This window comes from Pipistrellus hanaki (genome assembly GCF_964339955.1).
Source record: "Pipistrellus hanaki genome assembly, chromosome: 18".
NCBI lineage: Eukaryota > Metazoa > Chordata > Mammalia > Chiroptera > Vespertilionidae > Pipistrellus > Pipistrellus hanaki.
In genome coordinates, this window is record NC_140520.1 from 26,871,578 (window position 1) to 26,893,533 (window position 21,956).

Below are 21,956 nucleotides of genomic sequence, written 5' to 3' on the forward strand. Positions count from 1 at the left end.
CTGGCCTCATCTTCAGGTTATCTTCCCAGACTGTGTTCCAGTGGCATTTCTAGACACTGGGGTTTACAAAAGAGAGGAAAGCTTTTATGGAGATTCAATGAAAGACAAAGACAACTCTTTCTCAGAAGCACCTAGCAGAGTTCACCTAGTTTTTCATTGGTCCACCTGGGTCACATGCTCCTTTCAAAACCAATCTCCATGTGGAAAGAAATATCACACATTGACTCAGGGGTCTTCAAACTACGGCCCGCGGGCCACATGCAGCCCGCGGAGGAGTCTGATCCGGCCCGCCAGGTTTTTTGGGCAGTGAGCGCAGCCGAGGTGTTACAGTAGGAATTAGTAGTTCATATAGTCCGGCCCTCCAGCTCTCTGAGGGACCGTGATCTGGCCCCCACTTTAAAAAGTTTGAGGACCCCTGCTCGGACTGTTCAGAAACCCAGGCCTAAGACAATTGCCTTGGCAAGCAGCATGGGAATACCATTAGTCAATAAAAACCCACCTCTTTACCTGGGGGGTGGGGTCATCTCTCCCCAAAGCTAACAGGCCGGAGAGTAAGTAAGTACCTGAGTGAAAATTAGGGTGCTGTCAGGAAGTGGCAGACAGGATGCTGTGCTGTCTTCTCATTACAGTCTCAATCTGCAAGGGGCGTATAGTTTAGGCGGGAAAACAGGGTTGACAATTTAGGAGAGAAAACAGAGATACAAGTGCTGTGGGAGACTAGAGGAGGAGGCTGTGTTTATGGCACCTTCCTCTGGACATCATTCTGATTGCGATGGTCATCTGGTTTTCACGTAGTGAATTGTGCACGGAAGAGTTAATATTGTAGAAGACGAAAAGCAGGAGGGGTGGGGGCAGGAGAGGGGCCTGACAGTCTATTGGCACATCTCTGAACCCTGCCACTAATTGCAATGGGACTCGCTATGCCCCAGCTCGTAATTTTTCAAGCACTAAGAAGATAATAGGCCTTATTAACGGCCTCTCATTGCTCGCTGCTTTTCTACTACAGCTTTCTTATTTCCCTGTCAACCTCCGTTCTGTTCCACGCCAGGTGCACACTTTCTCCCCTGCTCCTGGAGGGAGTCAAGCAGGACAGGGTCCTTTCGGCCCCCCTTGTCTGCAGTTCCCCGGGGAAGTCTCAGAAGTGACTTTGGGTGTGGCTACGACAAGGATATTTAAGGAAGGAGGTACCAAAAACAGAGGGACTGGGAGCTGCCAAAAGCAAGAAACAGGTGCTCAGTTTAGTATCTGTTCTGGTATCAGCTACTGTCACCGTACAGACGGCATCTCATCGATTGGACAGTTACTATTTTGTCTTCTCAAGTTCAGCTCTCCCCTACCCCGCATTTTTATTCTCTGTAACAGCATTTTACAAATACCCACTCCTTACCTCTTCCCTACTCTACCAAAAGATTGAGGTGGGACTGTCAATCACGAAACCCTTCTCCCCTCCCAAGGGTGAGCATGCAACCCAGATATGACCAATCAGAGACTTCCTTGGGCTTGTATGCACAGACACGGAAAAGGAAAAGTCCTTTTTCCCTCTGGGTTACTAAGCAGAAATGAAATAAAGCTATTTACAACCATTGCCACCACATCTATGGAGGGAGCTCATTTATAATAGGAGGAAATGAGGGTAATCACAGAAAGAAGCAGAATTGATTGTGAGTGTGTGTGTGTGTGTGTGTGTGTGTGTGTGTGTAGAGAGAGAGAGAGAGAGAGAGAGAGAAAGAGAGAGAGAGAGAGAGAGGGAGAGAGAGATTGAGATACATCTCTCTGTATCTCTATGTACCTATGTATCTACCTACCTACCAACCTTTCCATCCATCCCTCTATAAGAGGAAGACAGAAGAACAAGATCTGAAATTATTTTAGTCATTATGTAAACAAATAATACTTCTATACACCAATCCTTTTTTTTTTTTTTTTTTTTTTGTATAAGCTTGAGTTCTGTTTTCAATACTTAGAACAAAGAGAGTTCTAATAGACTCCTTTCGCGTTGTCATATCAATCTTCTGAAGTAGTCAGGGCTCAGAGAATTAACTTGTCCAGAAGTCATTTGTTTAGTCAATCATTGCTGAACCAAAGTTCACTCCAGGGCTCTCTGATCCCCCAGCTCTGCTGCTGGCACTCTGTCAAGCTGCCTGTCTCCCAACAATGGGCAAAACCTGGTCCTGCCTCCGAGAAACAAAGTCTGCAAGGAAATGAGACCAGTATAAACCTCTATAAAGCAAAACCGAACACAATACTATGACAGAGATGCAACTAACACTCAGTGGGATGCACAGAGGAGGGATTTGAGACTCCAATTGTGCCTCAAGTCAGACCCAGCTTTGGGGGATTCCTGAATATTGTAGTACTTGGGTACCCAAGGAAACCCCAAAGTGACCAGTCTCCCCAAGTTTGGGCTTTCCTGGGCACTGGCTATTTACTGATGTCCAAACCAGCAGTTCTCAGAACCCTGAACGGGAACTGATTGCCAGGAGCTGTGGCCACTATTTGCAGAGCTTGGCATTGTTTGTGACTCTGTCACTCATCTTTACAGTTGCCTTGGAACCTTTGCTCCGAAGAGCCCCTCCCCACTCCCAGTCCTGATCACTGCTCGGCCTGATCCCTTCTACTCTGTTCCTTCCTGCTACAACCACAGTGAGCTTGCAGCTGAGTGGGGGCTGGAAAAAGGTAAGTGTGGATAATTATTTTCTAGGCATCTACCAAGGGAAATGACTTTGTACGTGCTATATATTTACAAGCTATTTGCCAATTTGGCAGCGTATTCAACTGTTTATTCAGCAGTAGTTTTCAACCTCTTCTTTTTTAAGCCAAGCAAAAGGGCCCACAGCCCTCTTAAGGAGCATTATAAAGTATATTTTGGAGAATTAAGTGTACATGTGCTTTAGCAATTACGGCATAAATTTTTCATATTCAAATTGCACTGCATAACTGTCTTTATGTATAATTATTGGAAAATTCAAGGCCAAAACATACAGTCACTTTAAGGTTAATCAAATAAATCACAACTAACTTGTTAATGATGAAGATAAGTTAACAGTCAATTATAATTAAAAACAAGCAATTGAAGACCTTGACCCACATATGGCCACACTGATGGTAGACTAATGAGTGTTTTAGTCCAGAGAATGTCAGTGTGTGGGCAAGGCTCCATCAGAACTTTCCAGGATGCTGGACTTCTTGGGGTGGAATATTAAACTAAAACTTCGTAGCACACTGATTTTGATTTATGAATTGCAAATTATATTAACCTTTTTAAAAAATACATACAATTTGAAAAAGGTTAATCTAGCCGAAACTGGTTTGGCTCAGTGGTAGAGTGTCGGTCTGCAGACTGAAAGGTCCCAGGTTCGATTCCGGTCAAGGGCATGTACCTTGGTTGCGGGCACATCCCCGGTAGGGGGTGTGCAAGAGGCAGCTGGTGGATGTTTCTCTCTCATCGATGTTTCTAGCTCTCTATCTCTCCCCCCTCCTCTCTCTAAAAAATCAATAAAATATATTTTTTTTAAAAAGAAAAAGGTTAATCTAATTTAAGGGACTATCTGGGGTTACTCAGAGGTGACTGATCCTGGGATCAAAGGTTAATCTCTTTCCCTTAATATATATATATATATATATATATATATATATATATATATATATATATATATATATTATATGCCCACACTAGGGATCAAGCCCACAACCTGGACATGTGACCTGACCAGGAATCGAAACATGACCTCCTGGTTCATAGGTCGGTGCTCAACCACTGAGCCACACGGGCTAGGCAGATTAAGCTTTAATAATTCACTTAGCAAGCTATTAGTAAGTCTTAGATGTACAGTAATGTGGGAATGTACAGAGTTGTAAGTAATTTGTCCCAAAAAACTGAAGGGAAGACTTGCTTTGAGACAAGTCCAGTGAGCCTTGGGTAGCTTTTGAGAATAAGCTACCCAAGGTGTAAGCTTGAGTTCGATTCTCAAGCTTTGGTGGGAAGGCTCTGGAACACAACTGCATCTTACCTGCAGGGGCCCTAGACCAAGGCAGGAGTGACAGATGAGAACTGAGAGCCAGGGACACGCGTTCCAACTCTCTTGCCTTCTATAATGAGTTTGCCTGGACCTCAGGAGAAAGTGCAGCATTCCAATCGGGCACGCCCAGTTAGGCTAGCATGGAGGTCAGCGTGACTGGGACATTTTTCACACTCGCTAACTTAAAAAATCAACCCCCTCAATGCTGCTGACTCACAGAAGAATTATGAAACTTTATTTGTAGCTACAAAACCCATCAGTACAAGGCCTTCTACCTTAGGAAACTACACTACAATTGTGTAACACTTTAACCTTTCAAAACACATTTTCATATGTAATGTGTATCTAGCCAGAAGGTGCAATTGCTGAGGTGACCAGAGGTAGTTTGCAGTTCTCTGACTCCCTTTTTTTCCTCTTATTTCCTCAGTACTCTCCTTCCCTCTCCTTCAGTTCACTTCCCTCCTAATGTATCCTTTCTCTCTTGTGCTTTCTACTCATTTCCTCAGTTATTGCTTTAATAGTTGGCCCAGGCCTTGATTATTCTTAAAATGAAACCACAGGACTATTCGGGGGTTACTCAGAGGTGACTAATCCTGGGATCAAAGTCTAATTCAATCTAGATCTTCTGGGTTCTTTGTTAATTTTTTACTTTTAAATATATTTTTACTAGAGACCTGGTGCACAAAATTTGTGCACTCAGGGTGGTCTCTCAGCCCGGCCTGCGCCCTCTCGCAGTCCAGGAGCCCTCAGAGGATGTCCGACTGCCACATGTCCTACTGCATTGAGCATCTGCCCCCTTGAGGTCAGTGCACATCATAGAGACCAGTCATTCTGCAGTTTGGTCAATTTGCATATTAGCCTTCTATTATATAGGATTGCTTTCAGAGAGGAAGGAAGAGGGAAAGAGGTAAAAATAGCAATGATGACAGAGAACCATTGATTGGCTGCCTCCTGCATGCCCCAGGTAGGTGCCCTGTTCGACAATCAAACTGTGACTTCCAGGTCCATTGGTCGACACCCGACCATAGAGACAGCATGTCTGGGCTGGGTTATTTAAAAAACACACCAAGATTTGACTTTTAAGTGAGTCAGGCCTTCATGTAAAGCTCATTCATTCCTGGATACATTAACCTAGGTAGGTTGGGTCTATGAACTAAGAGCGTTTCTAGCCCCACAGAGTCAGCCAGCACCAGCTACACCTGTGTTTTGGTTATGCAACCTAAAACTCAGTGACTCGGGCAGTGTTATGTGTTGAACTGTGGCCCCTACTTCCCCACCTGGCTCAATTCATAAGTGGGAGTCCTAACCCTCACTACCTCAACATGTGGCTTTATTTGGAGATGGGGGCTTTAAAGAGGTAGTCAAGTTAAAATGGGGTCATTAGGATGGGCCCTACTCCATGTGACTGGTGTCATAAGAAGGGGAAATTTGGACACAGAGACAGACCAGTAGAGAAAAGACCCTGGGTGGAGATGGCCACCTACCAAGCGAAGGAGGGAGGTTTGAAACAGACGCTTCCCTCCCTTCCCTCAGGAGGAGCCAACCAGCCCTCCGACAGCTTGATCCGGGCCTTCCAGCTTCCAGAACTGGGAGACCATACAATTCTTTTCTTTAAACCACTAAGTAAGTGGTCTTTTTACCAGCAAACTAATAAATACAGAGAGCAAAGAGCCCAGGAGACTACTTTTCCCCACCTTCTCACAGGATAGTTTTAGGGATTAAATGAACTGATAGATGTAAAGCACTTTGCTCACAGTTAAAGCTACCGCGAAGATTGCTATTAATATTGTAGCAGTTCCTGGCTACCATATTTGAAACTACTGTACTCTAAAAGCCATCTCCTCCCATGCAGGCACACTGAACCACTTTCCTTGATTTGTTTTTCCCTACATAGCACTCACCACCTTCTAACACACTATACATTTTACTTACCCGTATTTTCCGGTGTATAAGACGACCCCCTGATTTTTACAGTTAAAACATAGGTTTAGGCCTATATTCGCTGTATAAGACTACCCCCCACTTCAAAGAAAAGACTTACTTTGCCGTCAAGATCTGCAGGTAATTTTTGTGCAATTTTGGTCTTTTGCCCCCGATTTTCGGTTGACTTTTTTTCGTTTCAAAAGTCGTCTTATACGCCGGAAAATACGGTACTCATTTTGCTTATTATCTGCTTCTTCCCACTGGAAGTAAAACTTCATGAGGAGGAACTTGCGTTTTTTGTTCCCTGCTGTCTCCCTAGCACCCAGAACTTTCCCCGACACCTCACAAGCCCTCGATACACTTGCTGGATGAATCATAAATGCGTATTTGTATCCTCTCATCTTCATCCTGCTATTGCCTACTAATCCTTCAAGCCCCAACAAGCGTCTGTCTTCCTCACTGTGGGTCCTGTAAGGCAGGGACTTCCAAGATGTTTGTGTCCTGTATCCCAAGGAGGTGGCTCTGAGCCTCATACTTGGTGGGCACTCAATTCTTGATTGCTGAGTGAGCCAGTAACTGGGGAGCATGGGAAGGGCACAGGGAGAAGGTGGATCAGAAGTGGCTCACAAAAATAAGAGTGCTAGTGAGGCTGGAAAGAATGCCTGCCTCCCCCTCTGGCATTTGTTGCCCATCGAAAACCTCCTAGGAACATCAGATATCTTCATCTCAGCCTGCTCAGCTGACAAAGGCCTCTCAGTTCTCTCTTTTCTAACTGAAATTTCTAGGTGGACAGCCCCCACTCCTTACCCAGCCCCAGGGGGACTCATTCTGTATTTGGTGATGTTAATATGTTCATTAGGGTGAGACTTCTGTTTTGTCTATCCAGGAGCCTTTCATTTTTTTAAATTTATTTTTCAAATCACTTTGAATACATCTGTTCTGGGCCCCCTTGGGAATGGGAGAGCCCTGTGTGACCAGGAAGTAGTGCCAAGGTGTAGCTCCAACATCATAGAATGATTTAGGAGAAGAATTCTCTGCCCTGGGGGAGCATGGGGCTGCTGTTAGCATTCAAAGAGGAAAAGCACAATAAAGAATCTCCATAAAGGGCATTGTTCTCCGAGTGAAAAGAACTAAGGATCTCAAGCTGATGCTTCTCATCTTCAAAGAATGAGGAAAGGCCTTGGCTTGCCAGACTAACCCCCTTTGGGCTTTTACTTTCCCAGGAAGCAATAGTCATTGTCTGTTGATGTGCATGCGTTCACTCACAGGTTTTTGAACCAGACCCTGTGCTATAGCCTGAGGATACAAAAAATAAATATTAGTCCAATGAAGAACCTTAGCCTCCTGGGTCTGTGTTCAGGCATACCTCATTTTATTGTGCTATGCTCTATTGCAATTTGCAGATACTGCCTTTTTTTCTTTCTTTTTCTTACAAATCGAAGGTAAGAGCCTCCACTCCACCAGCAAAAAGATTATGACATGCCAAAGGCTCAGATTATAGTTAGCATTTTTAGCAATAAAGTCTTTTTTTAATTAAGCTATGTACTTTTTTTTTTTTTTTTTTTTTTAAAGATATGATGCTATTGCATACTTCATAGACTGCAGTATAGGGTAAATATAACTTTTACATGTACTGGAAAACCAAAAAATTCACGCAACTCACTTTATTGTGGTGATCTGGAACCAAATCCAAAATATCCACGAGGAATGCCTGTAATCTATAATCCAGGTCAAACAAGTGGACTCTGGCCTCTCCCGGGGATAGGAAGAGCGTGGTGATGGGACCACAAAGCTGAGAAGAAAGCCATTGGGGGAGTAAATGCCAGCCTACCTGGCGACCTGGGACCAACCTCCTGGCAACCTCTTGCTGGGCATGTTTCCTGGAAATCACTGAGCCAAAATTACCACTGAGCTAAGCAAAGGAAGTTAAGTAGATCTTTCAAGAATGCCTGCAGTCATTGGCATGAGTCATTGACTTGTCTTCAGCAGTGGACATTTTACCAGGTGCCTGAGACAAAACAGATGTATAGGATGCCCTCTTGACTCCCAAGAGACCTCCTCGCCTGAAGCAGAAAGATTAAAGTGATCAAAGTGTACTTGCCGTTTTAAAAATAAACATTCTCCAGGCCTTGAAAAACGAATTTCCCCAAGAAACAATTTACACAAGTAATTCCCTACACTAAGTATTTTGATTTCTCTGTGAATTCTGTGAATATTTTGCATATTAGAGACAAGTAGATATTCAGTGTTTACTTTGGAGGTAAAGGAAAAAGGAGAATAGAGAGTCTTTGTCCAAGTCATCGTCTGTTTCCCAGCCATCAGAAATGTGTGGAGCCCTGGCTGGTTTGGCTCAGAGGATATAGCATCAGCCTGTGGACTGAGGGGTCCCAGGTTCAATTCTGGTCAAAGGCACAGGCCCGGGTTGCGGGCTCCATCCCCAGTAGGGGGCGTGCAGGAGGCAGCCAATCAATTTTCTCTCATCATTAATGTTTCTCCCTCTTTCTTCCTCTCTAAAATTAATTAAATATATTTAAAAACAGAAATTTGTGAAGGTTTTACTCTGTTCAGCACTGTGCTGAGTATGAGGGGAGTGGAGCAGGACAAAAGGGGTAAATAGATACAACGAATAAGACAGTTAGTCCTCAATAAGCTTCCAGTCTCATGTAGGCGTTGTAGGTCAGGTTCCCTGGGTCTGAGGCAGAGATATGGGAGCAGCAGTTTCCTGGGGAGTGTCCTCAAGAGCACCTGGATGGGACTGAGGAAACCAGGACTGGCCAGAGGTGAGAGTTGAGTGTAATGCAATAAAAGACTCAGCCAATCCACAGGGAGCTCTGAGGCTGAGATGACCCTTCAGAGGTGTCCCGAATTGAGGCAAGGGAGATGTGCCATTGCATACGCTACTGAATGTCACTGGATGCAGGCTTCCTGCTAGGAGGAAAAGTGAACTTGAACAAAACAGCTACTTGCCTGGAGGGAAATCCATGGGAGAGACTCAGCTATGAGCTTTCAGCAGGCAACTCACCCAAAAGTTGGGGGAATGTGTGTCTTGTCCCCGTAGGTGTGATTGGCACACCACCGCCTCCACTACAAGGTAGTATAACACAACAGTACAACAATCATGATATGGCATCATGCTACCGTAAGGAAGATGCAGAGGTAGCCGAAGGAGCCTTCAGAAGGTGGAGGGATCACATCTGCTGGGGAAAAAGGAAAACTTCCTGGGTGTGTGCAACCTACAACCCCTGTCCCAGGAGAAGAGCTGAAGTGATGAAACCACACTCTCCCAGCTGAAAACGGGGCAGTGAGAGGATATATGTTCATGGATTGTCCTGGCTTGCCTGGCATTTCATTATTGGAAACCACCTCTGCAGTGAAAGCAAAAGCTATCCTCTTAGGGCAGCATTTAGAGGGCAGTTCCCTGGAGGACACTGTGGGGTGACTGCCCTGAGTACTCACAAGCATGGGGTGTCCTAGGGAGCTTGCATGCAGCAAAGGATCAAGAATAATGTCCAGCCGGCCAGCATGGCTCAGTGGTTGAGTGTCAGCCTACAAACCAGGAGGTCCCGGTTAGATTCACGGTCAGGGCACATGCCCAGGCTGCAGGCTCGATCCCCAGTGTGGGTAGTGAAGGAGGCAGCCAATCCATGATTCTCTCATCATTGATGTTTCTCTCTCTCTCTCCCTCTCTCTTCCTCTTTCTCTAACACCAATAAAATATATATATATTTTTTTTAAAGAAGAATGTCCAACATGCTACACACCTCCTCAGTCGTCTTCCGCCTCTGAGGTCAGTTAAGCTTCAGGCCTGGTGATGGCTCCCTTCAGGGAGGTCCTTCCTATCAGCTTCTGCTTCTGGTCCTGCATTGGGACTCTAAGCCCGAGAGAGATGCTTCAAGTCCTTACTGAACCAGCACAGTTCTGCTGCCTGAGCGCCCCCACCCTACCCCCTCTCCCATGTTTCTTCTACTGGTGTCACGCCTTATCTGCAGGTTTGTTTTCTGCAGTTTCAGTAACCCATGGTCAGCCATGATCAGAAAGTGTGAACTGGGAAATTCCAGAAATAATCATAGGTTTTAAAGTGTGCTTCATTCTGAGTAGTAGAGATTGTGATGAAATTCCGTGCCATCCTGCTCCGTCCCTCCCGTGGTGTGAATCACCCCTTTGTCTGGCATCTCCACATGGATGTGCCACACCCCTATTAGTCACTTGGTAGCTATCAGATTGATATATCGCAGTGCTTGTGTTCAAGTAACCCATATTTTACTTAATCATGCCTCATTTATATAACTTTTATTACAGTATATTATTATAATTGTTCTACTTTATTATTAGTTACTGTTGTTAACCTCTTACTGTACCCAATTGGTAAATTAAGCTTTATCATAGGTAGGTATGTATAGGAAAAACCTAGTATAGAGTTTAGTACTATCGCTTGGGAAGTCTTAGAACAATGACTGTATAAAGTTGAACCATCTCCCATCCTAGCGTGGACAGCAGACTCAAGCCAGTTTCTCAGAGTCCTTCTGGATTGGGCCTCCAGGGTCACTGATAATAACTGTAATAACTGTGCTCTCTGGGGTCAACCAGCCAGGCCTGGATCCAGCAGGAACATAGGGAGCTGGACTTATAGCTGCTCAGTAGCTCTCAGACTTGCCTTCATTGGTTGGTTCCAATCACCAGGTGATGGAATAAGCTCTGCTGGTTTAAGTGTTTAAAGAGCGAGCAGAGTCCATCTAACATCCAAACTGAATGCTCAGGGCTAGATCTCCTCTTCCATCTCTTGCTCTCTCTCCCTTACCATGGTCAGGTTCAGACCCTAGTGACTTCTAACCAGACACCTGCGAGGGCCTCCCTGCTGTCCTCCTGGCTCTGTTTGGTGCACATCAAACTGCACAGTGCTTCTGGCTTGCTCATTGGCTATGCCCCTCATCAACTTTCAGTGAATTCATCTCCCAAGAGAAGGGTGCATTCTACTCTTTAGTTTCCAGCCACATTCCCCACCCCTTGACTTCCTGTGTGTGACTATTCAGCCAAATTAAACTCTGGGTTGTTTCCCAAACCTACTCTTGGACATTTTCCCACCTCCACTTACGTTGTTCTCTCGACTGTAATGTTTTCCTTTCTCACCTTACTTCCATTTCTTTCTCCTTCAAATTTGTTCTCAAGTTCACTTCAAGCCATTGTCCCTCATGAACATATATAAACAATTCTGACCAAAATTTCAGCAAACCAAATCTAACGCTATGTCAAAGGATAATACAACATGACTAAACAGGGTTTATTCCAGGAAGGTAAGCTTGGTTTACTAGTAGCATTCCCAAAGCAACCATGGTAATTCTTTGTATTCACTTTCTGTTGTTGTGTAAAAAATTATCACAAACTTAGCAGGTCAAAAGAACACAATTTTATTATCTCGCAGTTTCTATAAATCAGAAGTCCAAGTATGACACAACTGGGTCCCCTGCTCAGGGTCTTACCAGGCTGAAACCAAGGTGTTGGCCATAGTTGTGGTTCTCATGTACTAGTAGGGCTTGAAGTTCTCTTCCAAGCTTGCAATAGCCCTTTACTGTGCCTCTTGCTGTGGCCTATTTGATTGTAGAAATACTCATGTCTTTGTCTTATTCCCACTACGTTCCCTGCCCTAAAGGCAGAAACTGGCCTCTTCACCTAGGTTTTGTGAATTTGTACCAAGAAGTGCAAATGTACCGCTACTTTCTTGAGTGTTTTGTCACAGCGAATAAAGAGTCACTTCAGGTTTTATATTTTTCCCGTTTTGCCGCAGAACTTGTTTACATTCCACTCATTTGGCAGTACTTTCCCCCAGTCTGGTTAGTCAGCATTTTTGACAGCTGCTTGGCACGGCTTTCAATCTGCCCTGGCTGGTGTGACTCAATGGCTGGGTGTTGTCCCATGCACTGAAGGATTGCAAGTTCAATTCTCGGTCAGGGCACATGCTCAGGTTGCAGGCTCAATTCCCAGTGGGGAACCTGCAAGAGGCAGCCCACAGATTTCCTCTCTCGCATCGATGTTTCTTCTCTCCCTTCCTCTATCCCTCAAAATAAATTTAAAAAAAATTTTTTTTTAAATGACAGCCATCTGTAAGGTACACTGACTGTCACACAGCCCATTCTCTGGAGATGGTGGTGAGAGCCATAGTTACTATTACTTAGTTATAGTCTAATGGGCCAAAGCACTTTTATTTTAGAACTCATAACCAAACGTGGGTCCACCATTTCTGGATAAAACTTTCATTTTAAGAAAATTACACCTAGGACATTGAACCAGACATAGAGATATTGGAGAAACTGGAACAAATACACATACCCCAAACTAGGGGGCTCTTTATAGGTACACAGTTCAAGATGGTTCTGTACTTCTCCCACATCTCAGCTGTACCTGCTTGGAGTCCTTTTCTCACTTCCATTTCCATGTGATGGGAGCAGACAGAGTATTGTGACTATGGGAGCCGCCAAGGACTCTGCCTCCCTTCTCCTATAGAGATCTCTAGCTAGATGAAATAAGTGTGTCAGGGAGGTCCAGTGTGCAATACTCATTAACAGTTCAGGCTTTGGAGCCCAGCTGTCTAGGGTTGAATCCAGGATATGTTTCTTAATATTTTTGTGCCTCAGTTTCCTCATCTGCAAAATGGGAACAATTAGAGTGCTTATCTCATAAGCTTATTCCAAAGACTAAATGAGCCAATTCATATAGAACAGACTCCAGGCACACAGTAAACATTCAGTCACAGAAGTTCGCCGCTGTTACCTTTAGAACTGTTGTTCTCAACCCTATGTGTGTATTCAAATTAACTGGGAAGATTTGGAAACATGCTGATGCTTGGAACTCCCATGCTAGATCAGGATTTCTCCTGATCTGCGACACTGTTGATGTTTTTGGCATACGTTTTTTGTTGTTGAAGGTTGTTCTATGCATTGTAAGATATGTAGCAACACCCCTGGCCTTTATCCATTAGAGGCCAATAACATATCTCTTTCTCAACTCTCAGTTATAACCAAAGTTGTTTCCAGACATTGCTAAATACCCAGTAGGGGCAGAAACTGACCACAGCTGAAATATACCAGTATATCAACATATGTGTAACTCCATCTATGGAAAGAAATCCGCATTATTAAACGGTACTCCTGGTACTGTCCCAGATCAGTGAAATCATAGTTTCTGGAGTTGGGGCTTTGGGTATGGATCTTTCCTGGGGCAGACCCAGGTTTTGTGGGGCATGAAGCTTATAAAATTTAGGAGGGGGGTGTCTTTCTTTAGGAAAGTAGTACATATTACAAAATTTGTTATGAAGTGACTATTCATTTAGAATGAGTAAAGAAGACATAACAAAGTATTGGCGACTTGGAGATTCATATTCCTTTCTTTGGAGATCACTATAGACAATTTCCCAGAAAAAAAATTCTTTTTGATAACCACCTAGCTTTCTCTTCCCACCTATGATACCCTACGCCTCCCAGCGTTCACAGGGGCCTTGAGCAAGCTTTCTGAGAAGCCTGCCTCTGTGCCGTTTGCTGCTGCACCACAGTGCTTTGGATGCAGGCCCAGCCGGGCAGAGCAGGCATAAAGCCCACACGGCCTAGTTCTGTTAATCAAGATTTCAGAAAACTTGGCAGGTAGGATGCAGATAGGAAGCACAGCAAGAGGAAATTGAAATTGAAGTTCAAACCTAAAGTCTGGAGAACCATGATTCTGATCATGACATAACTAGTTCAAACAGTAGTGCTGAGCTTTGGTTTTTCAGCCTCAACACTGAGATCCTGGGCGGGCTAACTGATCAAAATTCAGGAATCGGGGGGAGAGGGGAAGGGGCCAGGCAGAGGAAAGGTGTGCCTCACAGGTCAATACAATTACCCTCCATGAATTCCTCAGGAATACTGACTCCCAGGTCTGAGCAGAAACCAGGCAATGGGCAGGTCACCTAGGCGCACAGCAGCCATCACTAGGGAGCCAGACTCCAGGTCTTAGAGAGTAAACTTACTTCTCAGTCCCATTAGAGGAGATTGTAAGGAGAGACTTAGCCTATAGATACTGAACTCTGCTTACAGACTGAATATTTGTGTCCTCCTCAAATCCATATGTTGAAATCCTAGCCTCCAATGTAATGGTATTAGGAGATAGGACCTTTGGGAAGTGATTAGGTTATGAGTGGCGTCCTCATGACTAGTCTTAGTGCCCTTATGAAAGAGACTCCATAGCGCTCCTTTGCCCCTTCCATCACACGAGGACACAATGAAGATGGTAGTCTACGAAGCAGGTAGTGGGCTCTCACCAGACACTGAATCTGCCAGCAACTTGATCTTGGGTTTCCCAGCCTCCAGAACTATAGGAATAAATTTCTGCTGTTTATAAGCTACCTAGTCTATCCTATCTGTTATCACAGCCCGAATAAATGAAGACAAAATCCCTGCCTCCATTTGGATGGGCTCCAGAACTGGATGTGAGGGAGAGCGGCTAGGACTGGATTTAGGCAGAAGCTGTGAACCCATCTGGGAGGCACTGAAGCAGGAAATGACTGCTCAATAGCTCTCTTGATTCTGAGTATGGAACTCGGGCGAGGGGGACCTTACATCTCTTTATGACATCATCAAGGTTGCCCATGGAAGTGTCATAAAACCTGCAAAGATGAGATGATGGACTTAGGGGTTTTCCAGGCCCCTGAAATCAAAAGGATTGAACCTTGAAGTCACCTCTGCAGTTTGGGACGGCTGTGTAGTCAATTTATCAGAGCTGGGGATGAGGACTACTTGGCTATGACCTGTGCTCCTAAAGGTTAGTTGGCTATGCCAAGGATCACATAGACCATTTCCATGAATTGACACCTTTAGCACACTTAACAGAGAGGGTCTGTATGCTCAATGTTATTACTGCTGTCATTTCAGTAACCAGGATTGCTGGCAAGTACTGTGCCTTTAAGAGGCAGTGAAAAAGGACAGATTCCTTTTCATTCAGAATTGCCCCAGTGTAGAGTTTGGGTGAGGTTTTGGGGGAAGTTGATTACAGCATGTGTGATGGCATGAGGGGTAAAGTGGGTTTTTCAGTCTGACTCCCTGGTAACTGTGGTCCTCTCCTTATCCTACCCGTGTTCCAGTTACCCGTGAGTATGGCTGCGTGTGCTCTCATCTTTATATTATAAACCAGGTTGGCAAACTGCGGCTCTCGAGCCACATGCAGCTCTCTGGCCCCTTGCGTGTAACTCTTCCACAAAATATCACGGCCTGGGTGAGTCTATTTTTGAAGAAGTGGCGTTAGAAGAAGTTTACGTTTAAAAAATTTGGCTCTCAAAAGAAATTTCAATCGTTGTACTGTTGATAGTTGGCTCTGTTGACTAATGAGTTTGCCGGCCACTGCTCTAGTCAAACTAATTGTCCTAATGAACCAAGGGAATCTCCATTCTGGCTCCAAATGTTCTTTGAACCATAGGTGTGTGAATCATCCAACTAACCTCGGAAACTAACTTGAACCAGTCATTTCATCCTTCTATTGGGACACAGTCCATCGTACTCTCCCTTTCCTTGTCTAGTCGTTCGTAATCCTGCAAATGGATAAAGAGTAGTCCAAAGAAGGCAATGGTAAGAGAAAAAGCAACAAGTTTGGATAATTTTGAAATTAGAACTTCAAACAATCTCTTGAGCAATGAGGACAAGTTGCTTAATATTAGAAGGATGTCTCTTCTCTCCACCCCCATCCCCTTTGCCGCCGAAATAGCCAAAGTCTTCCATGCCATATTCCATAATTCTAGGAACTCATATTTTCCAAAGGAAATTGCTCTTATTCTTCTGGGTTTTTAGGTTTGTTATTTGCAAAGAACAATGGTCTTTTTCTTAGAATTACGTTAACTCTTTTGATGCTTTACCTTTTAACCTCTCTAATTCATGTTAGAGGCCTGAGATTTCACCACCACCCTCTGCCCTCCCTCCCCCCCCCACACACACATAAGCTGCCACATCTATAGCACACTAAAAGGAAGTTTATAAAGGAGTTAGAGCATCAGCTGTGTCTCTGAGAATATATTTTTAGTCGCTATTTTCCCAACTGTGTTGGGATCTGATTCCAAGTCTGTTCGAGTCAGGCCTGTCTGGCTTCAACATCAATACTCTATCCACTCTCCCCGACTGCCCATTCTCCCAAGAGGATAAGGAGGAGGGAGAGAGGAAAGGGGGTGCAGGAGAGGGATGGGGAGGAGAAGAAATAAAGATGCTAAAGGTGGTTTGCTTTTGAGGGAATTCAATAGCAGCTTTTTATACTTTTGAATGTAACTCTCCATCAAGATATTGTTAATAATTAATAAGGAAATAGCCTATAAATATCTGTAATAGCTACTTCACAGGACTGTTGTAAGGCTACTATTAATATTTAATAAGGTGATGTTACCTTATTAATACCTAAGTATTATTTAAATCTACCTCACAGGATTGTAGTAAGAAATAAAGGTAAGTATATAAAGTGCCAGGCACATCAATGGTAGTTAGTAACTAGTAAATCTTACTGATCCTATAAATTTGGTAGAAACACATTCTCTAACTCCAGAGTCAGACAGACCCGAATTTGTATGACTTTGAACAAGTTATTTAAAGTCACAAAGCCTTAGTTTTCTCATTTATAAATGGTAGAAAATAGCTCCTAAATCATAGTATTGTTGTGAAGATTAAATATGCTAATGCTATGATATTTAGCATTATGCTTGTCTTGTAGAAAATGCTGAATGAACATGGTTTTTATATAAATGTTATTATGAGGGCCTTATTCTGTTTTTGTTTAGTTTGTCCTTGATGCTATAATATATACCATTTCCTTGTTATAGACTCCACATGCCTTTCCTTCCACCCCTCCTTTTTTGGAATATCTATGCTTTTAAAATTCTGAAATCAACTAGGAAAGATTCCATTGGATTTCCTTTTTTTCTAATCCTCATTGAGTTTACTTTGATTATCTTTTTTTCCCTTAAATTTTCTGGGTCCTTTCTTTTTGCCATTATTATTTTAATTCAGAGCACTCATGGTATACAATCCGTTATTCAAACCTAGCACATTTTGTGACTTGGAAACACTTTTTGTTCAGTTACATTCACCAGGCCCACATGAGTTCAGTGGGGAATCTTACCAAACATTTACATAAGAAATTATACCATACCCTAGCCAGTCTGGCTCAGTGGATAGAGCATTGGCCTGCAGAACAAAGGGTCCCGGGTTGCGTTTCCGTAGTGTAGTGGTTATCACGTTCGCCTCACAAAGGGTCCCGGGTTCAGTTCCAATCAACAGAATGTACCTCAGTTGTAGGCTCCTCCCCACCCAGGTGGGGGCTCCTGCAGGAGACAACCCATCCATGTGTTTCTCTCACAATGATGTTTCTCTCTGACTTTCACTCTCTCTTCCACTCTCCCTAAAAATCAATGAAAAAAATATCATTGGGTGAGGATTAACAAAAAAGAAAAGAAAAAAGTTATACCAATTCAACTGGAACAGTCATTTCTTGCTGGTGAGAATGTAAAATGAATGGTACAACCACTTTAGAAGACAGTTTGGCAGTTCCTTACAAAACAAAATACACTCTTACCATACAATTAAGCAATCATGCTCCTTGGCATTTACTCAAAGGAGTTGGGAGCTTATTTCTACAAAAATGCTACACACTGATGTTTATTGCAACTTTATTCAGAATTACCAAAACTTGGAAGCAACGAAGATGTCCCTTAGTAGGCGAATCAATAATCTGTTGTGCATCCTGACAATAGGATATATTCAGCACTAAAAAGAAATAACTTATCAAGCCATGAAAAGACATGGAGAGAACTTAAATGCAATTACTAAGTGGAAGCAGCCAATCTGAAAAGGCCACATACGATATGATTCCAACTGTGTGACATTCTGGAAAAGGCAGAACTATAGAAACAGTAAAAAGATCAGTGGTTGCCAGGGTTGGAAGAGGGAAGGAATAAATAAGCAGAGGACAGAGGATTTTTTTAGGGCAATGAAACTATTCTGTATAAAGCTACAATGGTGGATTTTCAACATTTTCTTTATACAGTTGTCAAAACCCATAGAATACACACCACCAAGCATGAACCCCAGTGTGAACTATGAGCACTGGGGGCTAATGATGTGTCAATTAGATTCATCGATGATAACACATGTACCACTCTGATTCAGGATATTGATAGTGCTGGAGGCTGTGCATGTGTGAGGGGAAGGGGAGTATAGGAACTTTCTGTACTTTTGCTCAGTTTTGGTGTGAACTTAAGACTGCTTTGAAAAATAAAGTTTGTTAAATAAATATATAGAACATTAGTCTTTAACATCAAACCTTCCACTTTGACATTTGTCTTTTTTTCCTAATACATAGTTATTATTGAAATAAATAATGTCTAATTTTGCAACTCGTTTTGAGGTCCTAAGGTTCAATGCAAAGGGTATTCCTAACACCAAATGCCAGCTCCAGGCAACATTTAAAAATATATATATTTTTTTATTACTTTCAGAGAGGATGGAAGAGGAAGCGAGTGATAGAAACATCAAAGATGAGAATCATTGATCAGCTGCCTCCTGCACATTCCCCTGCTGGGGATTTCGACGGTAACCCGGGCATGTGCCCTTGACAGGAATAGAACCCTGGACCCTTCAGTCCACAGATTGATGCTCTATTCACTGAGCCAAACTGGCTAGGGCAAATCCGGGCAACCTTTATCCTCTTTGGCTTTTGTGGCCTTATTTATAATGTACATCTCAAAGCTAAAGGCATTTCCCAATCAATCCTAGCTTCCCTAAGAATCCATTATAAGCCTAAATGTTTTTCATTACAAGAATACATAAAAAATAAACTGTGGAAATGTACATCACTTGGTACATTCCTACTAAGTGGTCTTCAAAATAAATGTATTAGAAATGTATTTTAGACAGTGTGCATTAGAGTTTATTAGAAATGCTAGATCTAGAGTTTATTAGAAATGCTCAGTACTAGTGCCAAGTTGCACATTATTACTTATAACATACAATTTTTACATTTATTTGTCTTTAATGACATTATTTTGGGAAAGTATAAAAACACAGTAATAGTAAACAATTGAAAAGGAAGCAGGAGGGTGGGTGGGATGGGGGAGAGAACACAGGGACTTCAACTTTGTTTTCAAGAGAACCTTTTGTGAAACTTCTGGTTTTCTCCTGAACGGCCCCTACAGGGTAGAGTTTTGTATTGCTTTTATTTGTTCCCATGTTTCACTTTCAGTTTTGAGAGGCATACCTAATTTCAGCATTCTGGAATCTGCCAACTTAATTCTGTCACTCTATCTTTACTTACAGTTTTACAGGCAGTATCCAAAAAAGAGACTATATAGAGGTAATTTGACCTAGAATTAAATCCCAGTGCTATCATTTGTTGGTAGTTTGGTGTCAAGTAAGTTATTTCATTCTGTTTCTTTGTCTGTAAAATGGTGGTAACAAAAATATTCCTCTCGGGGTGTTGTGACGTACTGTCTGTAATAGTGGCTGACACTAATGGTTGCTGGTACACAGTAAATGCTAGCTCCTTTAAAACTCAGATCCTGTTCTTTCTTAGTCTTAAAGCTATTTATAGTTTGAATGAATGAATGAATGAATGAATGAATCAATGAATACATGCCAGGAGATTTATATAGTCAACAATGAAGTAGCTATGCTGAGATAGCAGGTTAGAAATTTTATATAGAAATATAAGAAGTAAGGTAAAGCACCAGGTAACAGTCCGTGAATAAGTATGTTTTAGAGGTCAAGGAAGAATAAATGAGTACTTTAAAGAGCACAGTTGAAGAGGAAGCTGATATACCATTGTAAAATGTGTGATGCAAGAAATTAATTAAGTTGTTTCTACTAGCCTTAAGCTACCATCAAGAGCATAGGTTGGTCTAATTATGTCATATGATATGTCACATAGATTACCTGTATTGACAACAAAATAAAAATCATGATCCAGAGTTACTAAGAATGAAATGGAGGGCAGGGTAGAGGTGGAAAAATTTTAAAGTTAAACATGAAGGTGTGTTGTGGTTTTGAATGTAATAGCAGCTGTGATTAACACGTGATCTTCTAGACAATAGATAGGAATGCCCCTTAACAAACCGGCATTCAGAAAATTCAGAACAGAAGTCCTGTTTCCTTTTTTGACCGCTTGAGGTTCTGAGACACTCTTGGGAGAGAAAGTGCCTATTCAAATATTTTTCAAAGTAGCCAAGTATTTCTCAAAGTGTGGTTTAGCACACCCATAAGAAGTAAATGGATAGCATATGTCTCCAGAGCGAATATTCTGAAAAGGACACATTGATTTTGTATGATTTGAACCAAAAATGCACAACCCAAATCTAATCACTAGAAAACATTCACTACACTGACAATAAGGGATATTCTATAAAATATTGGATTTGTGTTCTTTAAAAAAATGACATTTTAAACAGCTCTCTGGGAGATTCGTATATACATTAAAGTCTGAAATTAAAAAGAACCCGAGATGATTCCTATGAGGAGGCATGTTTAAGAAACATCGAGGGTGGTTTCCTCCTACAGGGTGAAACCTTCCAGGTAGAACTCAACTCCATGTCTTTTCTCTGGGCCTCTGAAGTTCAGAAAACGAGTCTTGAAGATATGACTCCAGGACTGCCATATTTTCTCAGAAGGTCTCTGTACCAAGTTGAATATGCCATGGAGGCACCTGTTTGGGAATTTTAGCAAATGATAGTGTTTTGCTTGCAGCAAAGCAATGTAACATCCACAAGCTTTTTGATGAAGTCTCTCCCCCTCCCCATGCCAACCCCCACCCCCACCTCCAATAAATGTATAAACTCAATGAGGACATGGCTTGCAGTGTGACAAGCAGAACTCCTGATGATAATGTTCTGAGTAATGAGCTGAGGCTCATTGCTCAAAGAAATGTATTACAGGATCAGGAGCCAGTTCCATGTGGGCGGTTGGTTACAGCTCTTTGTGATACCAAACACGCTTATACACAGTTTAGAGAAAAACATCCCTTCGGTGTTTCACCGCTGTACGTTGGCTGAGATAAGTGTCATGGCTTTCAGCTCTATCAAAGCGACCCTAGCAGACATTACGGGGGATGGAAGGCCACATGCATTGGAAATAATAGCTCCACAGCTGTGTCAGTGTTTAAACAAGACTACCAAGAAAGAGAAATGATTCTGAGGTCAGTACTTGCTTCAGCTATCAAAGTCCTCAAGAAGACCGTGGATGTTACCAAACCCGCTGCCGAAAAAAGTGGAAATTGGCCCACTCACAAGAGAGAATGGAAATTCGCTCATCTGAGTCCTCAAACAGAGGGAAGTGGAACTGTTGGTCAAAAAACATGAGGTAGAAGAAGCTAAGGCCGAGCATGAGAAGAAAGAAAAAGAACAAAGAGAAAAGGATAAAAGAGAAGACAAAATTGGGGACTTTAGAAGTCTTTTTGGGCACCATTTCCATGTGAAAGCTATCCTCTTCCACACTGAGAAAGCACTGGCCTTTTTAAAAACTTGATTGGTGGGAAAGTAAGATAGCACCATCTGATTAGGCACTCGATATTTCTGTCCAGTTGAATGATGATTGCTCTTCATGGACCTTTTCATTCTCCCTCCCTCCCCCACCCCTTTTTGGGAATAAAACTAGGAAAGAATGGAAATGGTGAAGGGAAATAAAAGAAAAAAGAAACACTGAAATAGAGAAACCATGAAGTTTTTGGAAGAATGTCATTCAATTCAGCGTTAACAGAGGGTTACATAACTTTATCAAACTTTCATATAAGAACTTAAAACTATATAATCAGTATAACTTGAATGGCTCTAGACTTTAAAAGTCCCATACTCAAAGAGGCAGTATTTTAGCATCACTCTTTTGCCCATAGCTTTGTGTGATTCATAGGACTTAAAACAGGAGTTTGTGTCTAGAAGACTATACAAGAGGAAACCAAGAGGTAAGGCGTTTTTAATGACAGTTCCCATTGTACAATCAAGTTATATTTTAAGAGAATGTTTGGAAGTTTGCA

General features: G+C 42.5%; 1 protein-coding gene and 1 pseudogene across 2 annotated transcripts in view; both read left to right on the plus strand.

Annotated features, from left to right (window-relative positions):
• The window catches only part of LPGAT1 (lysophosphatidylglycerol acyltransferase 1), a 246,955-nt gene that overhangs the window by 155,449 nt on the left and 69,550 nt on the right, over window positions 1-21,956 (plus strand). The window lies entirely within an intron of this gene.
• Window positions 20,776-21,451, plus strand: LOC311613057 (proteasome subunit alpha type-4-like; annotated as a pseudogene). Its single transcript has one exon. The product of its transcript is annotated as a proteasome subunit alpha type-4-like (transcript).